Genomic DNA, 20501 nt, shown 5'->3' with positions numbered 1-20501 from the left:
GCACGGCGGAGCATCACCGGGGACACTGGGCTACCCCTTTCCCTGGAGAGGACCGAGGTGGGTGGGTGGGAGGGGGGGTGTCCCCTCCGCCCGGCACCGCAGGGACGCGGGCCGCTCGCCGCGCCGGCATTGCCATCTAGCGGCCGCTGCCCCCTCTCTGCAGCCGCCCTCCAGCTCATCCCAGTCTCTGCCAACAGGGCGCAGATTTCCAGTCGGGGGGAGCCGAGCCGAGCCCCTTGGCCCACCCCCTTTGCCCACCCTTCCCGAGGGGTGGGGGTGAGGGGGGGGGGGCAGGTGGGGGGGGGGCTGTTAAAGCAGATGCACAAAGCCCCTCGCCCAGCATCCCTTCGCACGGCTGTCCTGGCACCGCAGCGGGGTCAGGCTCACCCCAGCCCACCCAAAATCTCTCACCTCTGCACCTCTGGGTACAGGAAATGCTAAAAGCATTCTCCCTGGAGCTCAGAGCTAGAGCTGCTCCTCCTCTCAGGGACAGCATCACACAGGGGCTGGGGGAGTCAGGCTGGTGGTTGATATGCCCAGTTTTGATGGACTGCAACTCATCTTAGAAAGTGGCTTTTGGCATCCTGAGATGATTTTATGTTTTAAGGAATAAGAGGAAGGATCAAGTGAGAATCATCTACAGTGCTCTGGCCAAATTTCAAACCAGGACCTGGGAGCTGTGACTCAGAAGCATGTTTATAACCATGCAGGGATGGAAGGGTTGGGTTGTTCCAGGAACAAATTCATTACCTGCTGGATTAGGACAAGATGTTTTCCCTGCTTGTGAAGGGGCCAAGCCAAGAACCTCTGCAGCAGGGAGGCAGAGTCCCGCAGACATCTAGGATGAAGGTGGAAGGTGTCTGAGCAGCTCCAGGATGCCATCTCCAGAGGAGGGTACCACACACACAGCAGTGCAGATGTTAGCAGCTGCAGCACAGGCATATCTCCTGCCAGCAACACCCTGGGCCAGGCACACCACCTTGGCTGTGCTGCAGAGACTCTACACTGCCTCACAGCAAAGCAGCTCTTACTCAAGCCAGGGCAAGTGTGGTCCTGCCCTCTGCCACCTGCTCCCTCATTCCTGGCTTCACACTTCCCATGCTTACCGTCCCCAAGCCACCTGCCTCACTGGAATGTGTCTTCCTCAGCACTAAATACAAAGAGGAGCATCATCATCATCTTCCAAAACTGCCCCAGGCACATCTCCAACCCTGACTTCTCAGGGAAAACAAAGACGGCTGGAAGACCAGCACAAGCCAGCAAGTTTCACACCAAGATATGAGCCATGTGCCCAGGTTCAAGCAGCCACCACTACTCCAAGCTCCTCCTGGTCACGTGGCCAGAGCACCCACACCAGCAGCAGCAGGAAAACTTCAGGCTGCTTTAAGCAGAGAGGGTAATTTGCCACATGCTGCCAAAAAACACCTGTGTTCCCCAATAGTGCTGCTTTTAACTATCAACACAGAACCACAGGGATTGTAGGGGTTGGAAGGGAGCTCCAGAGATCGAGTCCAACACCCCTGCCAAAGCAGGGTCCCCAGGACACGTCACACAGGGAGGTGTCCAGACAGGGCTGGAATATCTCCAGAGGAGACTCCACACCCCCTGGGCAGCCTGTCCCAGGGCTCCCTCACCAGGAAGAAGTTCTGCTGCATATTGGTGCAGAACTCCCTGTGCTCCAACTTGAGGCCATCGCCCCTTGTCCTGTCCCCACAGACACTGAGAAGAGGCTGGCCATTTCCCCTGTGTCCCACCCTTCAGCTACTGATAAACACTGATCAGATCCCCTCTCAGGCTTCTTTTCTCCGGGCTGAACAGCCCCAGGTCACTCAGCCTTTCCTCACAGGGGAGATGCTCCAATGCTATGAGCAGACACCCATGAGTGCAACATCCCATCCTGGCATCTTTAAAATCAGTGGGCTAAGCATCTCAGCAATGCTCTTTCCTGGGATGGAAAAATGAGGGTTTGGGTCACTATCTCCTGAGAACCTCTCCCCAAGCTGGAGCGCAGGTGATGGAGATGCAGAGGAGCAGTGCCACAGCAGCTCTCACTCAACCCTCCCTGATGCAGCCCCTTCCCAAGATACCTGACTCAGCACACCTTGTGTTCCCAGCCCAGAGACCCCTTTTCCAAACCTCTCTCCAAGCATTTGCCTAAGAGAACCCAGCCCAGAGCATCCTTGGTCCCAGTTTTTAAAACACCAGCCAGTGCTCAGCTCACAAGCAAAATGAAGCACGAAACTGGTGCAAAATGTCACACAAACACGAGCCTAGTTCACAGTGGATCCCACTTGAGGTTCCCAAACTTACAACATCCCACCACACCCCTGCACAGCCCACCAGTCCCCTGCTTCTCTGGGAGGAGATACCAGAGCTGATTGTGCATGTCAATCACGGGTTTTTTTTCCTAGGGAGTTCCAGGCAGAGCCTGGAAGAAAACCCAGGAGCCTCCATCCCTCCTCCCCTTGCTGCATGCATGGAGATGTTTCCCAGGACCTGATTTGTTGCAACATCCACCTGCACGAGTGAAGGAGACACATGCTAAAGGTGTCTCTGCCAGTCAGACGGGATGGCAGAGCAGGGATCCAGCACTGTAACCTCCTTCTTGTGCTCTCTTCAGTCCACGATGTGCCGAGGTACCAGTGCTGTAGCCCAGCACCAGATCCTCCCCAGGGCTCACCACTGCCCACAGCATCCTGGGGTCACAAGCACCCTGAAGTAAACTCCTCACGTACCTCCTGAGGCCACCACAAGTGCCCAAATGCGCCTCAGAGCCTTGAGGTTGGATGCTGGCCCAACACTGCATTGCCATAGGATGGGAGCAGCTCTTATGTCAGATAAAAACAGAAGGATGCTGCATCTGGAGTCCAAGAGGGATTCAGCAACCCAGCACCCGCAGGCTGAGAGAGCTGGGAGGGTTAAAGGACAGCCAAGAAGTCTCCAGTCCCGTGCATTTATGGGGATAAACTATGCACCCGGCCCCACAGAACCCATGGGACGTGGCTGTGGGGGCTTGTCTCACTCTGCCACCACGAAGCTGGGTGTCTGCGCTCACCCACCTCCCCACGGGCTCCCAAAAGCCCAAACCAAAGCCACTGGCCACCTCTGCAGCTGCATAGGCCACCCAACAAGCACAAGGGTTTGCTGACACAGCTCAGAGGCAGGCGAGACCCCGTCACCCCCAAGGCATCGCAGCCAAGGGGCAGCATCGCTTGGCCCCGGTGCCGGCTGCAGCCAGGAGCGTTTGCGAGGACAGCAGTGGTGCTCCTTGGGATAACTCTGCCTCCGGCCAGGAGGCTTCACAGCTCGGCTGACGAGGCCTGAAATAATCACCCATTAATAAATTGCCTGGAGTGCCCTGCTGCTTTATTTAGCCTCGTGAATCGGGCTCTAATTAGCATTCAGAGTCACCTCCCGGCAGCTCCAGGCAGGCACACAGCAATCCCAACTCCCAGAGAAGATCTATCCGCTTGCCTCTGCTTTTCCATCAGATTAAAGAAAATTTCCATCCTCATTTCCACCACCCAAGTCCCTCCACACAGCATCCTGCTCCCCCTCTGCTAAGCATCCCAGCCCCATGCTCCCTGAGCTGGCAGCAGGTGAGGTAGAACCTCTCCATCCTCCCCCCATCTCTGACAGGTCCAGTTTTGGGAGTTGAGCTTCCAGAGAGGCAGATTCAAGAGGATACAATAGGAAAAACAACAGGGATATTTTAGAATGACCCTGCCCAAAGGATCATGGCTGGGAAGCATGGATAAGAGGAGACCAAGGAGAGGAAGAAGGGAATGAGCACAGACCTGGGGAGGGGAATATTCCCCTTCCTGTCATCAAAGCCCTGCAAGCACAGGGCTCAAGGGTGCAGATCCTGCCACAGCCGAGCACCCAAATGCTGAGGTGCCAAGTTCTATGGCTGCTCAAAAAAAAGACATCCTGGGCCAGCCATGGACAGTCAAGAGGAGAAAACCTGTTTCTAACCTGCCAAACAGTCAGAGATTTTTTTTTTTAAGCATTTCTTCAACCTCTGCACTATCTGAAGCAGAATAAAGCCCTTGCTCCATCAACATCCTTGAGACCACTCTGGTGCAGCAGCGTTATCTCCTGCCAAAGCCAGCAGAAGTTTTTTCTTCTTCCCCTCAGATCTCCTCTTTGCCCTCACAAAAGGCAGGTCCATGCCTAAGGACCATCCTGTGCTTTCTCTGACCCTCTGCCTGCCTTGCAAGGCTTGAGCCAAACACAGCAGCTGTGGGACCAAGGAGCAGGATGACGGAGGAGCCTCCCACTTTGGGGCTGAAAATACCCCCCAGCGATCAAAGGAAAGCCAGACCAGCATCTCACCATCTCCATCCTTGATCTAATGAAGCCCAACTCATGGGCTGGGCTCTCTCAGAAGCAACCTGTGAGCTAACAGGGTGCCTTCAATGAAATCACATCCCCAGGACAAGAGCCAGGAGAAGATGGAGCTGTTGGAAAACAGTATTTTCCAGCACATCTGAACTTACGCTGAGCAGCTGATGCTCAAGACAGTCAGAGGAGCCCTGTCCCTGGAGGGCAGCCAGGAAGGAGACACCATTTCCTTCTCCCAAACCTGTGAACAAGAAAAGGCCAAAGAGCAAAACTGCTCTCTGAAAGCTACTCAAGTGCTTGGAGGTGCAAAAAAGCACACCTCCCCCCATTGCCACAGCGACAGGCAGTCAGCAGCCCAACAGCCGCTGCGAAGGCAGACACCCTCACCCATCCCTGGGAAAGTGCCACTGTGTGCAGCTCCTCAGTGGGAAAAAGTTCACTGAAGAATTCAGACGCCAATTTCCCCCACCTCAAGGACAGTTACACCAGGTTTGCTACTGTTTTACCACCCCATGAGCTGTGGCGGCAGGGAGGAGGGGTGGGGAAGTGACCCCTGTGAAGCTCCTCAGATGGCAAAAAATGAGGGCTCATGGTTTGTATTAGAGCTCACAAAGGCCATGTGTCTCATTGCAGCATCATCCATCACAGTGATGGGCTCCAAGCTCACAGAACAGCCACTGTCCTGTCAAGGTGGTGAGCATCACCCATGGAAGATCAGCCATGGCTGTGTTTTGGGAAAGGACAGTGCCATGCTGATCTCCTCTGGCACCACAGTCCCTTGGGGCCAGGGATGAGCATTGGCATGTTTCTCCCAGTTGGGGAGCAGAGGCTGTGCTGGCATGGATAGCACCAGCCTCAAAACAGCTAACATCCCACACGTGCCCCAAACAGACACTTCCCCATCGATGGCATTCACTGGAGCACAGCAAGGTGGAAGTGCCCTGGCCATGGTATGGCGAAGCTGGTCTCTCCAGGGACAGCTAATGCCCACAGGGGAGGCAGGGAAGGAGGGGTTCACCAGCCTTCCAAAACCCTTTCCCAAGGTTGAAAGCTACATGGCGTGACAGAAACAAAGAAAACTAAGAGTTACAGCCTGATGGGACCAGACACCTCCTGAGGTCCCCTCCACCCTAAGCCACCCTATTACCCCATCATCTCAAACATATGTGGGCAAAGGGAGGGATGTGACACACCTTATCAGCTGCACAGAGAACAGCATTAACCATACGCACTTGCGAGGCTGGAAAGCACCTCTCCCACCAACACCTCCTGGCTAACAGGTCACTCCCTGTCAGAATCACTTTGGGAGAGGGGAACAGGTGGGATTATTCCAGGGCAGGGGAAGGATGAAGCTGTTGAATACCAGAAGTCTCAGTGTGTGTCCCCTGGGCTGGGTGACACCAGCAGAGCTCAGTATAGTGAGATAATACAAAACCAGGACAGATCAAGCAGAGGGTTGTGCTGCCATCCAGAGGGGCTCCGACAGCCTGGAGAAACAGGCTGAGGAACCAAGTTCAGCAGGGAAATGCCAAGTCCTGCTCTTGGGGAAGAAGGACGCAGTGCTGCCCGCTGGGAAGCAGCTGGGCAGAGAAACGCCATGGACAGGAGGTTGAGTTGATGACCCTTCCCCTCTGCTCATCCCCAGAGTGCTGTGCCCAGAGATGAGGTCCCCAGGGCAGGAGACAAGGACTTAATGGAGCAGTTATAGCAAAGGTGACCAAAGCAACAGAGTATCCGCCCTACACAGAGCCTGGGAGAGCTGAGGTTGTTCAGTCCAGCTGGAAAAGGCTCAGGGGTCACATCAGCTCAAATGAATACCTGGTGGGGGGCTGCATAGGCAGAGCTCTTCTCCCTTGCACACACAGATGGGACAAGATGCAAAGAGGCACAGACTGCAACCAAAGAAACTCCGTTTAGACACAGAAATGAACTTGCTGATTGCAAGAGAGTCTGAGTGTTTGGGACAGGCTGCCCAGAAAGGTTGTAGAGTCTCCAACCCTGGAGATACTCAAAGCCTGCCTGGACACAGTCCTAGGCAGCCTGCTTGAGCAGGGCGACGGACCAGGTGGCATCCAGAGGTCTCTTCCCACCTCACCACCCCCAGCAATTCTTTGCTCCTAACCCCAGCCAGCCACAGGCCAAGGGAGAAGCTCTCTCCAAAGGCTGGTTCCTGGGAAGCTCAGCCAGCTCCAGCACAGTGCGGGGCTCAGACGCAGCCCCGAGATGCAGAGATGTGCTAACGAAGCTCCCAACACCCGCAGCTGCAGCCCAGACTCCAGGGAAGCAGGAATGAGACGTGCCAGGATGCGGTGACAAGGTGTGAGGCAGCAGCAGCTCTGGAAGAGGAGGCATCTCGCCAGGAGCCGCCACCTCCTCCTCCACATTTAAGCAGACAGCTCCCTGGAAGAGTGACCTCAGCCACGCAGGGAGGCTGGGACAGACCACAGTCCTTGGCAAAGTCACCTGAAATAGCTCAGAAAAGGCATTCTTCCTCCAGGGTGTGCCAGAATCCCAGACTTCGAGGCGTTTGGAGAAAGATGTTTCTATTTCTATGCTGTTGCCAGGACACTCAGCAGAACTAAGTTCACACCGGGTCAGGAGAAAAGATCTTCTCCCCATGCATCAAAGCCTCAGCCTGCGTAAAGGAAGGAGGAAAGGGCAGGGAGGGCTGGGGTGGATGCCTCAAGGAGAGATGCTCCTCTGCTGCCCAAAGCCAGGTAAATAAAAGCCATGTTTCACTGCCCGCAGGTTTAGCACATCCACAGCCCCTTCCTCACCTCCTGCAGGGCAAAAAACAGAAGCAGGGAGAGTCATCTTAACTGAGAGATGCTCGTTAGGCTCTTGAAGAGGTTAATTGCTTTGCCCTGGGTTGCAAAGGGCTCACACAGAAGACAGAGGTATCTCCATGGAGGATGCTCCAAGGTGCAGGAGCCTGGTTTCACCTGCCACCATCTCTGGGCTTTCACCCACGGTGCCCCCATAGCTCCTGCCAGCGCTGGCCCAACCCTTCCTGCCCAGAACCCCTGACACACAGCAGCAGATGTCTGAAGAGAAGCCCACAGTGCTGAAGAGAAGCCCACAGTGCTGAAGAGAAGCCCACAGTGCTGAAGAGAAGCCCAACTGATGCTGCAGAGCTAGTGGAAGAGGAAAGTCATCTACATCCCAGGGCAGGGAGGGAGGCAAGAGGGGGGTAATGGGCACCACTGCCAGAGCCAAGACCAGGAGGGGATGGTGGGGGACCTCCTCCCTTCCTCAGCAGCACCCACAGGGGAGTGAGGGCTGCTCTTCCATGGGTCCTTCCCAACACTGGAGCTGCAGCCAAGAGCCAGAGCCACCCCCAGACCCACACTGGGACAGGGCAGCACCCAGCAGCCCCCCCAGCAGAGCCTACTTGCGGAGCCAGGAGCTGCTGCAGGGAGCAGGGCTGCAGCTTACAGCATAGCAACACCCACTGCATCCAACACCTCTCCCAAAACCATGCTGCAGTGCTACCAACATCAGTGACGGCAACTCAGGGACCCCCTAGGGGCTTGTCCCTTCCCTGCAGGCCCGAGGAAAGCCAGGGTGAGGGGCACCGGTCCAGCTAGGGCCACGCTGCTGCCAAAGCAGTGCCAACCAGGATGCATTTCCCAGGCAGCTTCACCCACAGCCAGGAGCCAGCAGCAGCACTGCCCCACACGTGCTCTTGCCCTCTCCATCACTGAAGCCAGTTAAACCAGGACGGTGCAGGGAATATGCTGGGAAGCAGTGACGGAGCCAGCAGCCTGGCTTACACCAAGGGGGCCCTTTGTCTTGTTTGGCACTGAGGGAAAATGAAAAAAACAAATCCAGCTTCATTTGTAATCTGGGATGCAGAGTGCACACGTACCCAGACAGGCTGCCAAGCCACAAAGAGCCCCCGAGACCTGTCAGCAACACCCTGTGTGCTATCACAGCTCCTTCCCTTCCCTTCCCTTCCTCCTCCCAGCAGCATCACACTAAGGCAGAGCTGCAGCCAGCTCCCCACAGCCCAGTGGGGCTGGGGCTGAGCCAGCAGCAGAAAGCTCTCCTGCTCTGCCGTTCCAGGAACCACAGCCTCCCAAGATTGGCTATGGGATCACACCACGCAAGGGAGACCTCACAAGGTCCTAACACCAAAGCTCTGAGATGCTAGGAGACTGGAGATGGTTCTCAAGGGCCCTGCCCCTCAGGAGCAGTGTGCATCACCTCCCACAGGACCAAAACACACAGGCCCATCACCCCTGAGTCCCAAATCACAGCATCCCTCCTCCTCTGTGCTGTTATCTCCAAACTGTGCTGTGACCCAGCTCCTTTCAACTCTCCCCGTCTCTCACCCTGAGCCCTGGGAACCAGGCTTTTCCATGCAGCCTGGCCGTGGGCATCCTTCCACAACGAGAGCACAGCTCACCTTCCCCAAGCTGACTTCAAACATCCACGCAGGCGGGGTTTTCACCCACACAAGGCAGGTTTAGTTCCTCTCTGCTGCAAACTCAGCTTGAGGCTTTGCTAGGATGCCCCCAGTCATCTCTGCCTATCCTTTCCATCAGAGCTGGGGACAGAGCCACACAGCCTGGAGAAGCTGTGGGAGGGTTCCCCATTTGCATTATTTTGACAGGGAGCTTTTCTTTTCTTTGGAACTTGGTTTCTTTTGCCCAAACAAAGGTGCCAATGCACACACAGCAAAGACACTGGTCAACCACAGTCACCCACACCTGCCCATTAGAACCACCCTTCTGAAAATTAAATCACAGGGAAACAGCATTACTGCTAACAAAAATATAGACTAGGAAACTAATTTGCTCACACACATTATGTGTCTATCCCAGAGAGCATCCACAGCACCAGGCTTACCGGCTCCACATGCCAGCCTGGACTTTGGCAATGTTTCTGGGAGAACATCACTCTTTTGCCAGTCTGATGTTAGAGCAGGGGCCTCAGGCAGGTGGGTTTTGCAGGCTGGAGGGGTATCAGGGCACCTAACCCTTCAGAGAGGCACACATCCTACCCTCTGGGGTTCAGCCTGCTGCCCTGAGATCACCAGCTCCCTGGGAAGGGACTAGCCAGGACAGCCAGTGGACCTTCTGCGTCCCACCGAGGACCAGAAGGTCCATGAAGCCTGAGGGCTGCTGTCAGGCCTGGAGCCCAGCATCCCCTTCCCCAGGCACCATAGGTTTCTATAAAGCTCTTCCTGCAGTGTGGCTACCAGGCTGCAGGCTTGGGCCCCTGCAAGAAGAGCATCCCATGGCCAGACCCCGCCAGCGCTGACCCCAGGAAGGACAGTCCATCCCAAATCAAAGGGGTGCCTGTCTCCCACGTGACTTCCCATGCGAAACCATTGCAAAGCAGGCTGAAGCGCCCCAAGCCAACCCCCCAAGAGCTGGAAAACACAACAGTTGGATCCTTCCAACCTGGGGAGACGCTGGACTGTACTGGGAGAGGCCGAAGCAGCAGCTGCCTGTGTGGTCCTGCAGCACTAGAGACAGAAGCGTTGGGCTTTGTGTTTGAGTTACTGCTCAAGAGAGAAGCTGAGGGTGGTGAAAGTGGCACATCCCACACGGTTCAAGCGAGGAAGGGCTCTAGATTCATCTCCCTGCCGCAAAATAGAGCTGTAGTCATCCAGGCAGTTAATTAGCCAGCAGCCGGTCTAGGAACTCTCTCCGCCAGCCGACAATTAACGAGGCCATCCCTCTGCTTCCTGCCCGGCCATGATTTATTCATCTGGCATCCCTGGTGGGTCACGGAAAAGATAACAAGGCACCGAGCTGCTCGCCGAGCCCATATGTCAATTTATTTTCCCTGCACGGGGCTTCCTGAGTCACCGGCCAGGAGGTTCCCTGGGCGCAAAGGGATGAGCGCAGAGCCAAGAGGGCCGGGGAGAGCCTGCCTCTCCGATGGGCTGCCCTCCAAAAGAGATACAGGCAGGCAGGAGCAGCTTCAGTAGCATCACAGTCAATTTTACCACGTGAAGCATCCCAAAGAGACCCCTCCCGCTTCAAACAAGCGGAGCGCTGACCTGGATCTCACCAGAAACAACATGCCACATCTAATTAACAGAGGGGCTCCCACCTCCTTCACCACCCTGGTGCTTTGTAATGTATTGATTGTTCCCCAAAAAAAGCGCCCAAAGCAGGGAGCTGCTCCAGACAGGGAACAGCAGAGCAGGATGTTCTGCAGCAACTCATCCCAGGCAATTTGGCTGGGTAGTTGTAAGGAAAGGAAACTCCCTAATTTAAATGCTGGGCACAGTAGAGTAATCCAGGACCTGGGTTTCGTTCACAGCACTAAGACAAACTATAAGAAGAAATTCATCTGACTGATTACTTCCCTTTGATAAGCAGGTTCTGGCTCTGCTGAGCACTTCTCTTCTGTTTGTCCAGGTTCATTTACATCTTCGGATTTCTCTGACTCAGGGAGACTTGACCACTTCTTAGGGTTAAATACAACCCCCCTTGCAGCAGGGCTCGAACCACAGGAAAAGCCAAACACATTCAAAAGCTCCACTACAGCCAAGGGAAACCGTCTCAAGGACTTCCAAGTTTCCCCTTCATCTCCATCAGGTGCCACCCTCCAGCTCAGAGCCGAGAGGTGCCTCCGACAAACTTTGGCTGACAAATGCTCGCCTCCCATCCACAGCACCCCAGTACCTCTCTCCATCTCTTGCACACACCCCGTGAACTCACCCTGTCCAAAAAAACCCCACCCTGGTCCAGCTGCCTAAGAGCAGCCAGAGCCCTGTGGGATGTGTTGAACCCTAGGGCGGGTGCTGCACCAGGTCCCAGCTGCTGGAGGCAGGACCACACATCCCATTGGTTTGAAGAACACAGGGAGAGAACAAGAAAACAGAAAAGATCTGGCAGGACTGGAGAAAAAAAAAAAAAAACCTCTCTCATTCCCTTTAAAAGTCTTCCCTGGAAAACAAAGGTGATGAGGAAAAGCAGCCCTGCTCAGGAGTGCCAGATCAAGCACAGCTCGTGTGGCTGTTCCGTGGAGACAACACCAAAGTGACACCCTCCCTCGGTTCCGCCTCCCCACCCCAGCAAGGTCTAGGAATGCTCCCGCTTCCCCCAGCTGCCCACCTGGGCTGGGGGTTCGCCGGTACTTACTCCCACTCCTTCCTCCGCGCCTGCGGCGTGCTCTGCATCTTGTGCGCCTCGTGCGCCTTGATAATGTCCCTCTGCTCGATCAGCCCTCCCCGCCGGCGCTTGATCACGTCTGGGCTCACAGGGACGTACTGGCCAAGCCCCAGGTCGAAGGTACTGCCCATCTCCACGCCGGCGTCGCCATCCCGGGACCGGGGCTCGTAGAGGGCATCGAAGCTGGCAGCGCGAGAGACCAGGGCTTCAGCCAGGCCCTCCGGCTCCAGGAGGTTGCAGGACTGGGTGGTTTGCATCAGGCCGAGCCGGTGCTTGCGCCACGTCTCCTCCTCCGGCAGGGCCAGGACGTAGCAGGGAGAGGCAGCATCCAGTTCAGCCCCCCTGCCCGGCGTTGGGGCGCTGACAGAGCACGTGCCGAATCCCAGCATCTTTGGTGCTGTTGTAGTTCATCACCCTGGAAGGGGCACAGGACAGAGAACCAAGGCTCAGGGGTTTACTCCATTTACCCCCCAACTCCCTCCCTCGCCAACTGAAAGCCCCATTTCCCCTGGGTGTGCTGAGCTAGACCCCTGAAAACCAGGCACTGGGCTCACAGCACTGAACCCCAAAGCTAGAAGGGATAACGCCACCTGCACTGCTGCTTCTCTCCTCCTTCCCAACCCGGGCATCCCTGCACCCCACAAAGCTGCAGCTCTGACCCCACAGCAACACAGCTGGACCACAACACAATGAGCCCCCACGGTGCCTCACAGATGGGAAAAGAGGCGACTCAGGAGACCTGGATCAAGCCACCCTGCATTGCTTTTGCTTTTTCCTCCTCTTTATCAGGTTAGGGTGGGGTTTTGGGGTTGGGTTTTTTTGCTTTGGAGGAATAAAGGAGTTCTGGCACAGCACTGCTCAGCTGGGAGCACACCCCAGTAACCCCCAGCACAGCTCTCCCCAGCCAGTCCAGCAGGCATCCACACGTTCCCCAAAAAGCTGGATGCTGCCAAGTGCAGGCAGGGGCTGTGCAAGCAGCACCCATGCCGACAGATGGTGCGGTGCCCTCACACGCTGCCTCCCAGGTGGGCACGGTGCTGGAGCATCCCTAGCCAAAGCATCCACAACAGCGTGTGTCCCTCCTTCCAGCCCCAGGCTTTCAGTCCAGGCAGAGACAGGCAGCAGCTTAGAAGGCTGGATGTGGCAATATCAGCGCAGCCTTGACACAGGAGGTGTGTGTCGGAGCGAAAGGCACAGGGATGCTGCCAGAAACACCGAGCAGAGCAACGCCTCCTGGGCCAAGCGAAGCAGATGATGTTCTGTAGACAGGAGATGTCTGACAACACACCCAAAGGCTCATCACAGCGAGATATCTTATTCTCACATTAAAGAAGGGGGGACCCTCCATTCAGCTTGTTACTGCTGCAGCAGGGCTCTGCTCCAGCAGCCCCTGGAAGTCCCCTGATCAGGGTTTGTCCATGATGGAGATCCAAAAGGAGGAGGAGAGGGGAGGCAGCAGACACTTCTCATCGGGGCTGTCACCCCCTCCATAATATCCCTGACAAGCCAGCAAGGGAAAGACATGAAGGAGGAATTAACACACACCTCCCCCCAAGCACAGCGTTAACACAGCAAACAAACTCACCTCCGAGCCCAGCGAGATCACAGGAGCAGATCCTCCTGGAAACTATGCTAAGACACATGGAAAATAAGGAGGTGGTGGGTGATGGTAAACATGGCTTGGCTAAGGGCAAGTTGTGCCTGACAAATGTGGGGACAAACCCATCCACAACAGGGTTACAGCTTTAGTGGACAAGGAAAGAGCAACTGACATTGTGTACCCATTCCTGTGCAAGCCATTTGATGCTGTGCCACACAACATCCCCACCTCTAAACTGCAGAGACACAGGTTTGACAGGTGGGGGGCTCAAGGGGTGAGTAACTGGTTGGATGGTCACACTCACAAGAGTTGTGCTCAACAGCTCAATGTCCAAGTGCAGACCAGTGACAAGTGGTGTTCCTCAGGGGTTGGTACTGGGGTCAGCACTACTTAGCATCTTTCTTAGCAGCACAAGCTGATAGTGTGTGTCTGCAGCCCAGAAAGCCAACCATGTCACTAGCAGTGTGACCAGCAAGTCAAGGGGTGCAATTGTGCCCCTCCATGCTGGTGACACCCCTCTGCAGCGCTGCATCCAAGTCTGGGGGTCCACAGAACAAGGACACAGAGCTGAAGTGAGTCCAGAGGAAATCACCAAGATGATCCAAGGGTTGGAGCACCTCTGCTATGGTGAGAGAGAGTTGGGGTGGCTCAGCCTGGAGAAGAGAAGGCTCTGGGAGAACTTAGAGCCCTGTTCAGTTCCTGAAGGGGCTCTCCAGGAAAGCTGGAGAGGGACAAGGGCAGGGAGGGCCAGGCCCAGGTGAATGGCTTTCAGCTACAGAAGGGCAGCTGTAGAGGAACTGGGAGGCAGAAATCCTTCCTAGGGATGGGGAGGCCCTGGCACAGGGTGCCCAGAGAAGCTAGGGCTGCCCCTGGATCCCTGGCAGGGTTCAAGGCCAGACTGGATGGGGATCTGGGCACCCTGGGCTGGCAGGGGGTGTCCCTGCCCATGGCTCTCAAGGTGGCTCTGGGGGGGCTTTGAGGTCCCTTCCTACCCAAACCAGTCTGTGTGTCTGACATCAAGCACATCCATCACCTTAAGCCCTTCTCAGGGCATCAGTTGGTGCCACCAAACTCCTCTGGCGTGAAGAGGGAGGTGTCTGGGGGAAAGGCTGGGAAATCACCACACCAAGAGCAGAACCAAAACAAACACAGAGGAAAAAAATCCAAGAGCATCTGAGGGGGCAAAGGAGAAGGTGGGCCCCCATGTGCGGTGCTGCATGGCCAGCATCAAGTGCCTAAAGTCACCCAAGCCTGCCTGGCCCGAGGGATACTCACCCCTTGGCAAAGTCTCTGGAGAGAAAAAGGCAACGGCCAGGCAGAGCCCCAGCAAATTAATGAGCACATCAATAAGAGGAGAGTTTGGCTGCTCCCACTGAGAGCTATAAACAGATTCTTTGCTACTGCGCTTACCCAGGCAGCTTCTTTCCTTGTTTGATTTAAAGGGCATCAGTTTACTTGCTCAAGTCAGATACTATAAAGGCACACAGAACCCCTCTCCCCAGCTCCTGCCTTTCCTTTTCAGCCCTGCTCCAGCTTGAGTTTACCCCCTCCTTCAGCTGCACCGGGGTTTTCTTTAGGAGTTTGTGGCTTGGTTTTGATTTGCACCTTGCTTTAAGGGTGGTAGGGTTGTGGGGTTGCGGGGTTGCTTCACTTGTTCTAACCCCCCTCTCTGCAGCCCCGCTCCCACAGGAAGAACTGGAGGCTTTCTTTGCACACTGGGTCTTGGCCACATCCAATTAAGTCAAGAGCAAACGAGGATGCATCCAGAGGGCAGGTCCAGCATCCACGTGGAAACCTACCAGTGTGTGTTCCAGGGACACCGGTGACTCCCAGGCTCAGAGACAAGTGAAAAAAGCTCCGAGCCCTCAACTGAAAACACAGCAAAAAGTTTTGAGGAAATAAATAGAAACAATTAGCTCTGCCCCCGCCAAAGCAAACAGGGCTCACGCTGCCAGCAGAAGCAGCCACGTTCCCTCTGGTGAAGTGACAGGCAAAGAAGGGGAGGATGCCAGAACATTTTGTTAAGGAAAAAGCTGACGAGGCTACACGCTAACAAGGGTGCTTGTGGGATGCCATCTGACACCAGGGCACCTGCCCATCTTCTAGCCTTCGCTGCCCCATCCTTGCATCGAAAACAAACCCACTTTATTTTTACACAAAGCCTGAGTTAGTGGAGAGAGCACCGCATTGGTGGGGGTGTTTCAGTTGCTGCTGTTTAAACACCAGCCCTGCCTCCTGCAAAAGGGAAACCTCTGGTAAGCCAGGACACTGTCAGCGTGGAAGATAAGAGTTAACTTCTGATCCCGTTGGTGGGAACCCACTGCTTGGTACGTGATGGAGCTGGGACCGCACAGCCAGCCAGCAGAATCACAAGGTTGGAAAAGACCTTTAAAGATCATCAAGTCCAACCATTCCTGTCCTATGCTAAACCATATCCCTGAGCACCTCATCTACCCTTTTTTTTTTTTTAACACACCCAGGGGCAGTGACTCAGCCCCTCCCTGGGCAGCCTGTTCCACATCCCCACAACTCTCAGGGAAGAGCTTTTCCCTAACATCTGATCTGACCCTGACCTGGCACAGCTTGAGGCCATTTCCCTTTGTCCCATCTCCTGTCCCCTGTCTGAAGAGACCATCACCCACCTCCCTACACCCTCCTGTCAGGTCAGTGTAGGCAGTGATAAGGTCTCCCCTCAGCCTTCTCTTCTCCAGGCTAAAACGCAGCCCCACCTTGCTTCATAACACAGAGCTCGGGCATGTAACTCTGCTCCTAAGCCCTTCCGGCTGCAAACCAACCTTCACACAGGGGGAGAGTGCTGTTTGGGCTGCACAGCTCCCCGCAAACAGCTGGGCAGAAGATGGCTTCACAACCCAGTTGACAGTTTTAAAAACAATCAGTATATCCACCCATTCACTCTCCCCACGGTACCACATGTGGCTTCCCACAGGCGTTCCCAGCTGATGGTCACTGTCAGCATCCCATGCCACAGCTGTATCTCACCAAAACCAGAGGACATCACTGCACAGACAGGGACGTTGGCTGCGCTTAACACAGGAGAGCCAAGAAGCCACTGCTGCTATGACACGTAGCAGGCTTTCTGTGCCAGAAAATGAAGTTTCTAGGGTCTCTTATCTCCCAATTTCTCAGAGTAATAAGAGTCAGGAAATTTACTGTTTGCTCCCAAAGAAGGGAAGTCATCTTGATAAAGCCATGGCCACAGGGCACCAGGAGAGGCTGAACTGAATGAGAGAGGGGATGTTCGGCTGGGAAAGTGCCAGCAATTACACTCTCACCTGTGTCCTGGCAGGGAGTAGTGTGATGCTGCCAGCACAGCCCATGGACATCTGAGGATACAGCCCACCCAGCTGTGATGATGGACAGTCAGAGCTCATACTGTCCAACGGGGATCTCATTAGAGAGATCGCTCCCAGCATCCATCCATCCCTTCCTCTGTTCCCACACTGGGACTGCCATGGCCAAACAGGGACAGCACAGCAAGCGTCTCCGGCCCCTTGGCCTGGACATTCACACCAGCTGAAGTGGGACACAGCCCAGGGAAGCATCCCACCCCACAGACCACCAAAAACAGCCCGAGAGACCTCAGCACCACAGGACAAGTGACAACACACACACACACAGGTCCTCTCCAGCATTCCATAGGCATCATCAGCCCAAATTGCGCATCATGGCAGAGCAACACAGCCCCGTGGACAGGACACCTCAGACCCTCAACACCATCCATCAGCAGTTAACCAGTCACTGCAAGGGAAAACGAGGGAGCTGCTGGAGAAGGAGCGTCCCAGCAGCACTGCTGCCCTATGGAGAGGAAATTCCTTTTAGGGCTTTTTCTCCGTGTACGTGTTTGTGTTACAGCGGCGGCGATCGCGCCTTCAGCCAAGGAACTATGTGGTACCATAATAACTACACTTAAGCCGCTGGGCGAGCTCTTTGCTTCCATTATCTAAACAACCTTCACCAAAGGGCCCAGAGTTAAAGCAGAAGGGCTTCATCCTGCGCTGACCCCGCGGGGGCTGATCTTCCCTGGACAGCACAAGGGTCCAGCGCCACAGCGTTGGGTAAGCAGAGTTGGACATCCCATCCTGGAGAGGACAAATAGACAAAGCCCAGCTGTGTTGTATGCAACAAGCATAGCTGCCACAGTCCTCTCACCATGGTCCAGCAGCCTTCTCCTGGCACTGGGGGAATGATTTTTGACACCTGCTGAGAGCAAGAAGCTGCTGCTTCCCTTTGGAAGTGAGTGTCCCTCTCCTTTCTTAAGGAGAGCACACAACCAGGACAAGAGCAAACCCCTCCAAGGAGATTTGTGTATATATATAATGTGTGTGAAATCTCATTTTTATATACGTATATACACATATACTTGGCCAGTCACCCTGGGAACCCGTGTGCCCAGCCATCTCAGCCCCATCCATCCTTCTCAGGGGCACAGAGAAGGCTTCAAACTCACCCCCTGCTGCCCCTTTTCTCCAGGTCCTGGAGGTCACCCGGTTTTCAGGGCAATGGAATGCCAAACCCCACTCATCCAGAACCGCCCATTATCAGTCCCTGCTCACAGGGAGGAGGGCAGCTACCCCCAGCTAAGCAGAGCGCCAAACCTCCGCACGCTTGGGAGACACACAGCACGGGGGCCCCTCCAAAACAGAGCCAGATGGGCTGTGAAAGCGACTGATTCATCCTCATGGCCTTTTCCTTTCCCACCACGTGCACTTCCCCTTGCAGTGGCACAGATGCTGTGGTGGGTGAGCACCACCCCGGGCCAGCTCTGGACCCTCGTGGTCCTCTGGCTCCTCTGTCTCGCACTGAACACGGCGGCTGGGTCTGTGCGGCACGGTGACAGCTGCAGGAGCCAGCTGGCACGGGTGAGCTATTTTTAGTTACAGCATTTGTTAGTGGGGAAAGGTTTGTTGGATTAAACCCACCCCTTTCCCAGATCCCCCACCACCATCAGGCTTGCAGGAAATCTGCTGGGAAGAGCTGCTCCCAGCATCCTTGGTACCCAGCAAGGGCCAGTGCTGCATCCTACACTTGGAGCTCTCTGTATGACACCAGTAACAGAGAGGCTTATGCAAGGTGAGGAAGAAAATACTAAAGAAAGATGTCTGCAGGCAAAGATTCATCACACAGACCCACTCCTGTGCTCAGCAGAAGCTGCAAGGGCAAAGGTTGGGTCAAGCATCCAGGTACATAGAGCCAGGGAAGGCAGCACCACGGAGAGATGCAGTGCAATAAAAGCAGGGCTCATTTCTCAAGGGACATTCATTTCTCCTCACCCATTCACATAAAATTAACTATTTGGGGGGGGGCCTTTACAGCACCAAGACACTACAAAGACCCCCCCTGGAACAACAGCAAAGATCTGGTGGAGGAGAAAGCCAGGGGCCAGGAGATACCCAAACACCAGAGAACCGTTTGTCTGGGAAAGAGCTTTTGTTCTGACCTTGCCAAGGCTCACACAGCCAGCCAGTGCTCCAGCAGCAGACCCTGCTCCTTAGGGGCTGAGCACCGCTCTGCTTCCTGGGAAAAGCCACGCTGAGCCTGGATGGGGCCAGGCTGCCACTCAGACCCCATCCCAGTTCGGAGGCATTTCAAGGACAGGGAGCCTACGGCGGGTGCAAAGGACTCTGCCCGCGCTGGTGGCACAGCAGCAGAGCCCCAGGTACAGGAGCCCTCCTGCAGAGCACCGCTCCCAGGGGAATCAGCTTTAAGAATATCAAAACATGAAATTATCTCATCTCTCCTTTAAGAGCAACTGTTAAACAACCCCACTATTATTTATATAAGTGTATGTCAAAGAAATCAGCTCTCCATCTCCAACATGGAGAACAGAGAGCACCAGAGGCTGCCAGGGAGTGGGACTCGCTGCTCAGGAGCTGGCTGCAGCCCCAGCACCGAGGATGTTAGGGCACAGCAAGGGACAGACATGATGCTGCTGGGGGGATGAGGGGGCAGTGACAGGGCTCTGTCTGGTCCAACACAAGGATTTCACCAGGCATCAACAGCTCTGTGTCCCAGTGCCTGAGAACACCCATCCTGACCAACAGCCCAGTGCCCAAATCTCCCACAATCACGTTTGAGACCATCTCATCACCTCGTCCCGTACCCCTCCGTGCTAGACAGACAGCTTTCCACATCTCAAGGCAAGGTATCCCTCATCACACATTCCATGCCTGCAACCCACTCCCTGCCCCCAGCCCAGTACCAACCCCACACAGGTGCTGATCCCCACCAGCACCCCAGCTCCTCCAGGAAGGCAGAGAAAGGCCAGACCTGAGAGCGTGTCTGTCGCCAGCCACGGGCAGAGACGGGATGATGCTTCCCTTCCTTGTACAAGCTCTTCCCCCTCAGCAGGGGACAGGTACAGCTCCAGCAGGCATGTACTGGACTCTGGCTCACCTAGCTCTGCAGCACAGCTGTGCACAGCGCAGGACCAAGCCTGGCAAGAGACAACATCCAGGATGGGAAAGCAAGCAGTGATGTGTGCAGCAGCAGCGTCTAGAAACCAGCGGCGCTTGGAGACGAGCGTACGTGTAGCCAGAGAGCGTGCCCTCGGGAGTTTGCTTTCCAAAGAAGGGCAGAGCCAGGACTTCGGATAATTTCCAGCTGGAATCACCGGGCCACCCTCCAGCAGTAAAACTCTGCTCCTGCACAAGCACACAGGCTGTCTGTCACCCGCCTCGGGGCCACACCGCCCTCCTCCCTCCAAGCTCCCACTGCCAGGATGTTTTCCTCAGAAAGGCACGATGATCCTCCTGGGCTGCCTGTCCGTCCCCGAGATGCAGGGCAGACAGCCAGCACCACTATAAAGTGCACATACAGGGGGAAAAAACCCAACTCTCGAGCTCATGGGCCTCCAAAACCTGCCCCTCTTGCCCAGCCATGGGCAGGGGGAGAGCAGCACCTCCACATCCCAACCCAGCATCCCTTAGATGTTTGGTGAGCCCAGAGCTGATGCACACGTTTTGAGAGGACTAGTGACCCCCCCCCCCCCCAAATGTCATCAGGGTCCAGCATCAGTCCTCACCACGCTCAGCCCAACGCAGCAGCAGGAATCGCTGAGGTGCAGAGAGGAGCAGGAGCTGCTGGCACCAGCCAGGGTGTGTTAGAAGTTGCTGTGCAACAGAGAGAGAGAAGGCTTTAAAAAGATAATAAATATATGGGTTTCTGGGAAACACTGCTGGGAGAAGGCAGCCAGCCCTCGCTCCGGAGCACCTGAAGCAGGGCAGCACATGGGAAGGGGCCGAGAACAGAGCGTTGCCCGTAAGAAAACCAGAAACCACAGATGCAAAGGGGATTGGAAGTAAATTGGGAAGGAAAACAAGAAATAAAATAGGGAGCCACGAAGCATCCAAGCCTCCTGAGCACTGCCCCAGGAAAGGTTTGTTCCCCTATGGTCCCAAGACGGA

This window comes from Gallinula chloropus (genome assembly GCF_964237585.1).
Source record: "Gallinula chloropus genome assembly, chromosome: 6".
NCBI lineage: Eukaryota > Metazoa > Chordata > Aves > Gruiformes > Rallidae > Gallinula > Gallinula chloropus.
The sequence above is the reverse complement of the archived record's forward strand: the minus strand, read 5'-3'. Positions refer to the sequence as shown.